This window comes from Arachis hypogaea, chromosome 16, assembly GCF_003086295.3.
Source record: "Arachis hypogaea cultivar Tifrunner chromosome 16, arahy.Tifrunner.gnm2.J5K5, whole genome shotgun sequence".
In the NCBI taxonomy this organism is placed as follows: Eukaryota; Viridiplantae; Streptophyta; class Magnoliopsida; order Fabales; family Fabaceae; genus Arachis; species Arachis hypogaea.
This window is the reverse complement of record NC_092051.1, coordinates 5,073,969-5,081,708: the sequence shown is the minus strand read 5'-3', so window position 1 is coordinate 5,081,708 and position 7,740 is coordinate 5,073,969. Positions and strand designations below refer to the sequence as shown.

At 42.4% G+C, this 7,740-nt stretch overlaps 1 non-coding gene across 1 annotated transcript; it reads right to left on the bottom strand.

Moving 5' to 3' along the window:
- Positions 1–396: 396 nt before the first annotated feature.
- On the bottom strand, positions 397–504 carry LOC112760862 (small nucleolar RNA R71). The gene has a single exon (XR_003181280.1). It is a non-coding gene; the product is annotated as a small nucleolar RNA R71 (small nucleolar RNA).
- Between the last annotated feature and the right edge of the window lie 7,236 nt (positions 505–7,740).

Below are 7,740 nucleotides of genomic sequence, written 5' to 3'. Positions count from 1 at the left end.
ATGGCAGCCGAAAATAATAATAATGTAAGGAAGATGCTTGGTGACTTTACTGCACCTAATTCCAATTTACATGGAAGAAGCATCTCCATTTCTGCCATTGGAGCAAACAACTTTGAGCTTAAACCTCAATTAGTTTCTCTAATGCAGCAGAACTGCAAGTTTCATGGACTTCCATCTGAAGATCCTTTTCAGTTCTTAACTGAATTCTTGCAGATATGTGATACTGTTAAGACTAATGGAGTAGATCCTGAAGTCTACAGGCTCATGCTTTTCCCTTTTGCTGTAAGAGACAGAGCTAGATTATGGTTGGATTCTCAACCCAAAGACAGCCTGAACTCTTGGGATAAGCTGGTCACGGCTTTCTTAGCCAAGTACTTTCCTCCTCAAAAGCTGAGCAAGCTTAGAGCTGATGTTCAAACCTTCAGACAGAAAGAAGGTGAATCCCTCTATGAAGCTTGGGAAAGATACAAACAGTTGACCAAAAAGTGTCCTTCTGACATGCTTTCAGAATGGACCATCCTGGATATATTCTATGATGGTTTATCTGAGCTATCGAAGATGTCACTGGACACTTCTGCAGGTGGATCCATTCACATAAAGAAAACGCCTGCAGAAGCTCAAGAACTCATTGACATGGTTGCTAATAACCAGTTCATGTACACTTCTGAAAGAAATCCTGTGAATAATGGGACGCCTATGAAGAAGGGAGTTCTTGAGGTTGATACTCTGAATGCCATATTGGCTCAGAATAAAATATTGACTCAGCAAGTCAATATGATTTCTCAGAGTCTGCATGGAATGCAAGCTGCATCCAACAGTACTCAAGAGGCATCTTCTGAAGAAGAAGCCTATGATCCTGAGAACCCTGCAATAGCAGAGGTAAATTACTTAGGTGAACCTTATGGAAACACCTATAACTCATCATGGAGAAATCATCCAAATTTCTCATGGAAGGATCAAAAGCCTCAACAAGGCTTTAATAATGGTGGAAGAAACAGGTTTAGCAATAGCAAGCCTTTTCCATCATCAACTCAGCAACAGACAGAGAACTCTGAACAAAATGCTTCTAATTTAGCAAATCTAGTCTCTGATATATCTAAGGCCACTGTACGTTTCATGAATGAAACAAGGTCTTCCATTAGAAATCTGGAAGCACAAGTGGGCCAGCTGAGTAAAAGGATCACTGAAATCCCTCCTAGTACTCTCCCAAGTAATACAGAAGAGAATCCAAAAGGAGAGTGCAAGGTCATTGACATAAGTGCCCTGGCCGAACCTGTGAGGAGAGGAGAGGACGTGAATCCCAAGGAGGAAGACCTCCTGGGACGTCCAGTGATCAATAAGGAGCTTCCCTCTGAGGAACCAAAGGACTCTGAGGCTCATCTAGAGACCATAGAGATTCCATTGAACCTCCTTATACCCTTCATGAGCTCTGATGCGTATTCCTCTTCTGAAGAGAATGAGGATGTTACTGAAGAGCAAACTGCCAAGTTTCTTGGTGCAATCATGAAGCTGAATGCCAAATTATTTGGCATTGATGCTTGGGAAGTTGAACCTCCCTTGTTCATCAATAAACTAAGTGATCTGGATCAACTGACATTGCCTCAGAAGAGACAGGATCCTGGAAAGTTCATAATCCCTTGTACCATAGGCACCATGATCTTTAAGGCTCTGTGTGACCTTGGTTCAGGGATAAACCTCATGCCCCTCTCTGTAATAGAGAAACTGGGAATCTATGGGGTGCAAGCTGCAAAAATCTCACTGGAGATGGCAGACAGCTCAAGAAAACAGGCTTATGGACAAGTAGAAGATGTATTAGTAAAGGTTGAGGGCCTTTACATCCCTGCTGATTTCATAGTCCTGGATACTGGAAAGGAAGAGGATGAATCCATCATCCTAGGAAGACCTTTCCTGGCCACAGCAAGAGCTGTGATTGATGTTGACAGAGGTGAAATATTCCTTCAATGGAATGAGAACTCCCTTGTATTCAAAACTCAAGGATCTCCCTCTGCAACCATGGAGAGGAAGCAGAAAAAGCTTCTCTCCAAGCAGAGTCAACCAGAGCCCCCACAGTCAAACTCTAAGTTTGGTGTTGAACTCCCATATCCAAACTCTAAGTTTGGTGTTGGAGAGTTTCAACAAAGCTCTGCAAATCTGTGAGGCTCCATGAGAGCCCACTGTCAAGCTATTGACATTAAAGAAGCGCTTGTTGGGAGGCAACCCAATGTTTATCTAATTCTTATTTTTATTGTTTTTCATGTTTTCTTAGGTTCATGATCATGTGGAGTCACAAAATAAACAAAAAAATCAAAAACGGAATCAAAAACAGCAGAAGAAAAATCACACCCTGGAGGAGCATCTGTCTGGCGTTCAAACGCCAGAACAGAGCATAGTTCTGGCGCTGAACGCCCAGAATGGGAGCATCCTGGCGCTGAACGCCCAGAACAAGCATGGTTCTGGCGTTCAACGCCAGAAATGGCAGCAAATGGGCGTTGAACGCCCAAAATGACCACCAACCTGGCACTGAACGCCCAGAGTTGGGTGCAAGGGCATTTTGCATGCCTAATGGGTGCAGGGATGTAAATCCTTGACACCTCAGGATCTGTGGACACCACAGGATCATCTCAGGATCTGTGGACCCCACAGGATCCCCACCTTACCTCCTCATAATCCTAGTTTTTTCCTTCCACATCTTCTACTTCATCTATCCCCTCTTCTTTTGCTCGAGGGCGAGCAACATTCTAAGTTTGGTGTGGTAAAACAATTATGTAAAGGATCTATAGCTCAGTGGTAGAACATTTGACTGCAAATCAAGAGATCCCTGAGATACCTCAGGGGATACATTTTCTTCCACACAGTTATAGGAAGCAACTAAGGGTGAAACATCAAAGAGAACTCCATCATCCTTCATAAAATTAGAAAAGATCAAAAAGCAATGAGGGAGGAGCAACAAAGGCAAGGAAGAGACATAGAAGAGCTCAAGAACATCATTGAAACGCCATCATCACTAAGGTGGATTCATTCCTTGCACTTATTTCTTCTATTTTTTTTTCGTTTTCTCTATGCTAAGTGCTTATCTGTGTTTGTGTCTTCATTACATGATCATTAGTAGTTAGTAACTTTGTCTTAAAGTTATGAATGTCCTATGAATCCATCACCTCTCTTAAATGAAAAAGGTTTTAATTCAAAAGAACAAGAAGTACATGAGTTTCGAATTTATCCTTGAACTTAGCTTAATTATATTGATGTGGTGATAATGCTTCTTGTTTTCTGAATGTATGCTTGAACAGTGCATATATCTTTTGAAAGTGTTGTTTAAGAATGTTAAATATGTTGGCTCTTGAAAGAATGATGACTAGGAGACATGTTATTTGATAATCTAAAAAATCATAAAAATGATTCTTGAAGCAAGAAAAAGCAGCAAAGAACAAAGCTTGCAGAAAAAAAAAAGAAAAAAAATAGGCAAAAAAAAATAGAAAGAAAAAAAAGAAAAAGCAAGCAGAAAAAGCCAAAGCTCTTAAAACCAAGAGGCAAGAGCAAAAATCCAATAACCCTCAAAACCAAAAGGCAAGGGTAAATAAAAAGGATCCCAAGGCTTTGAGCATCAGTGGATAGGAGGGCCTAAAGGAATAAAATCCTGGCCTAAGCGGCTAAACCAAGCTGTCCCTAACCATGTGCTTGTGGCGTGTAGGTGTCAAGTGAAAACTTGAGACTGAGCGGTTAAAGTCAAGGTCCAAAGCAAAAAAAAAAAAGAGTGTGCTTAAGAACCCTGGACACCTCTAATTGGGGACTTTAGCAAAGCTGAGTCACAATCTGAAAAGGTTCACCCAATTATGTGTCTGTGGCATTTATGTATCCGGTGGTAATACTGGAAAACAAAGTGCTTAGGGCCACGGCCAAGACTCATAGAGAAGCTGTGTTCAAGAATCATCATACTGAACTAGGAGAATCAATAACACTATCTGAACTCTGAGTTCCTATAGATGCCAATCATTCTGAACCTCAATGGATAAAGTGAGATGCCAAAACTATTCAAGAGGCAAAAAGCTATAAGTCCCGCTCATATGATTGGAGCTATGTTTCATTGATAGTTTGGAATTTATATTATATTCTCTTCTTTTTATCCTATTTGATTTTTAGTTGCTTGGGGACAAGCAACAATTTAAGTTTGGTGTTGTGATGAGCGGATAATTTATACGCTTTTTGACATAGTTTTTAGTATGTTTTTAGTAGGATCTAGTTACTTTTAGGGATGTTTTCATTAGTTTTTATGTTAAATTCACATTTCTGGACTTTACTATGAGTTTGTGTGTTTTTCTATGATTTCAGGTATTTTCTGGCTGAAATTGAGGGACTTGAGCAGAAATCAGATTCAGAGGTTGAAAAAGGACTGCTGATGCTGTTGGATTCTGACCTCCCTGTACTCAAAGTGGATTTTCTGGAGCTACAGAACTCGAAATGGCGCGCTTTCAATTGCGTTGGAAAGTAGACATCCAGGGCTTTCCAGCAATATATAATAGTCCATACTTTGGCCAAGAATAGACGACGTAAACTGGCGTTCAACGCCAGCCTTCTGCCCAAATCTGGCGTCCAGCGCCAGAAAAGGATCCAAAACCAGAGTTGAACGCCCAAACTGGCACAGAAACTGGCGTTCAACTCCACAAATGGCCTCTGCACGTGCAACACTTAAGCTCAGCCCAAACACACACCAAGTGGGCCCCGGAAGTGGATTTATGCATCAATTACTTACTCATGTAAACCCTAGTGACTAGTTTATTATAAATAGGACCTTTTACTATTGTATTAGGATCTTTTGATCATCTTAGGATCTTAGGATCATCTTTGGACGCCTGGTTCTTAGATCAGAGGGGCTGGCCATCTCGGCCATGCCTGGACCTACCACTTATGTATTTTCAACGGTAGAGTTTCTACACTCCATAGATTAAGGTGTGGAGCTCTGCTGTTTCTCAAAGATTAATGCAAAGTACTACTATTTTCTATTCAATTCTTCTTATTTCTCTTCTAAGATATCCATTCGCACCCAAGAACGTGATGAAGGTGATGATTATGTGTGACGCTCATCATCCTTCTCCCCTATGAACGCGTGCCTGACAAACACTTCTGTTCTACATGAATTAAGCTAGAATGAGTATCTCTTAGATCTCCTAACCAGAATCTTCGTGGCGTAAGCTAGAATAATGGCGGCATTCAAGAGAATCCGGAAAGTCTAAACCTTGTCTGTGGTATTCCGAGTAGGATTCAATGATTGAATGACTGTGACGAGCTCCGAACTCGCAATTGCAGGGCGTTAGTGACAGACAGAAAAAGGATAGTAAATCCTATTCCGGCATGATCGAGAACCGACAGATGAATAGCCGTGCCGTGACAGGGTGCGTGAGCATATTATTCACTGAGAGGATAAGATGAAGCCATTGGCAAGGGTGATGCCTCCAGACGATTAGCCGTGCCGTGACAGGGCATTGGATCATTTTCCCGTGAGATGACCGAAAGTAGCCATTGACAGTGGTGACGTATCACATAAAGCCAGCCATGGAAAGGAGTAAGACTGATTGGATGAAGATAGCAGGAAAGCAGAGGTTCAGAGGAACGAAAAGCATCTCCATTAGCTTATCTGAAATTCCTACCAATGATTTACATAAGTATCTCTATCCCTATTTTATTATATTAATTTCAAAAACTCCACTATCAATTTATATTCGCCTGACTGAGATTTACAAGGTGACCATAGCTTGCTTCATACCAACAATCTCCGTGGGATTCGACCCTTACTCACGTAAGGTATTACTTGGACGACCCAGTGCACTTGCTGGTTAGTGGTACGAGTTGTGAAAAGTGTGATTCACAATTTGTGCACCAGAGCGCTTCTCCTTCCCTTAGTCGGGTAAGAATGGGTGGTTGCCCCAAGAATTTTTTGAAATCTTGGAAGGCTTGCTCGCACTCTGTTGTCCATTCAAACCTCTTTCCCTTTATTAATGTTGCGTAGAAGGGGAGAGATTTTATGGTTGATCCGGATAGAAATCTGGACAGGGCGGCCAGTCTTCTGTTGAGCTGCTGGACCTCTTTGACGCAGGTCAGACTTTTCATGTTGACTATAGCCCGGCATTTATCTGGGTTTGCCTCGATTTCTCTTTGTGTAAGCATGAAGCCTAAGAATTTACCAGCTTCTACCGCAAAGGTGCACTTTGCGGGATTAAGTCGCATACCATGATTTCTTATGGTGTCGAACACTTTAGTGAGGTCAGATAACAACGATTCCTCATTTTGTGTTTTTACTAGCATGTCATCTACATAGACCTCCATCAGCTTTCCGATATGGTCAGCAAAGACTTTGTTCATCAATCTTTGGTAGGTAGCTCCTGCGTTTTTGAGCCTGAATGGCATGACAATATAGTAGTAATTTGCTTTTGGGGTAAGAAACGAGGTCTTTTCTTGATCGGGTGGGTACATCGAGATTTGGTTGTATCCCGAATAAGCATCTATGAAGGAGAGCTACTTGTATCCGGAAAGGCATCCACTAGAGTGTCTATATTTGGGAGAGGGTAGGGATCTTTTGGGCAGGCCTTATTGAGGTCGGTGTCGTCAGTGCACATCCGCCACTTTCCGTTTGACTTTTTTTACCAAAACAACGTTGGCTAGCCATAGTGGGTACTTGACCTCCCTTATGAATCCTGCCTCCAGTAAGGCTTGTACCTACTCTTCTACTGCTTGGGATCTTTCCGGTCTAAGTTTTCTTCGCTTCTTCTGTACTGGCCGAGATCTTGGGTATACCATCAGTTTGTGGCACATTAGTTTGGGATCTATGCCCGGCATGTCTGCAGCCTTCCATGCAAAGAGATCGGCGTTATCCTTTAGGAACTGTATCAGAGGATCCTTCAAGTCTCCCTTTATGGTTGCCCCAATATTTGTTGTTATATCCCGAGAATCGCCGACCTGGACTTCTTCAGTGTCGCCTTCAGGTTGTGGGCGGAGTTCCTCGCGAGCTCGAACTGGCCCGAGTTCAATAGTATTGATTTCCTCTCCTTTGCCTTTAAGGTTCAGACTTTCATTATAACAGCGTCGCACAATCTTTTGGTCTCCTTTTATCATGGCGATCCCTTCTGGAGTTGGAAACTTCATGCACAGATGTGGAGTCGAGACCATTGCAGTGAGCTAGTTTAGTGTTGTCTGACTTATTAGGGCATTATAAGCTGAGCTCATGTCGATTACGATGTAATCTATGTTGAGTGTTTTTGACCGGGTTCCCTTTCCAAAGGTTGTGTATAATGAAATATATCCGAGTGGTTGGATTGGAGTGTCTCCCAGTCCGAACAAGATATTCGGATATGCTCTGAGCTCTTTCTCTTGCAAGCTGAGTTTGTCGAAGGCGGATTTAAACAAGATATCCGCAGAGCTTCCTTGGTCTACCAGTGTTCGATGGAGATTAGTGTTGGCCAATATGATGGTAATGACCATGGGATCGTCATGCCCTGGGATGATACCTGCTACGTCTTCTTGAGTGAAGGTGATATTGGGGAGGTCGGCCGACCTGTCTCCTCTGCCGACATGGTATACCTCTTTAAGGTGTCTTTTGCGTGACGATTTAGAGATCCCTCCTCCTGCGAATCTTCCATTAATCATGTGAACATTTCTCTCGGGGGTGCGATGGTGACGCTCAGCTCGCCCGATCTCTTCTTCCCTTTTTCTTTTCTTTAGTTCATCTGTTTTATTGGCCAGGAACCTGTC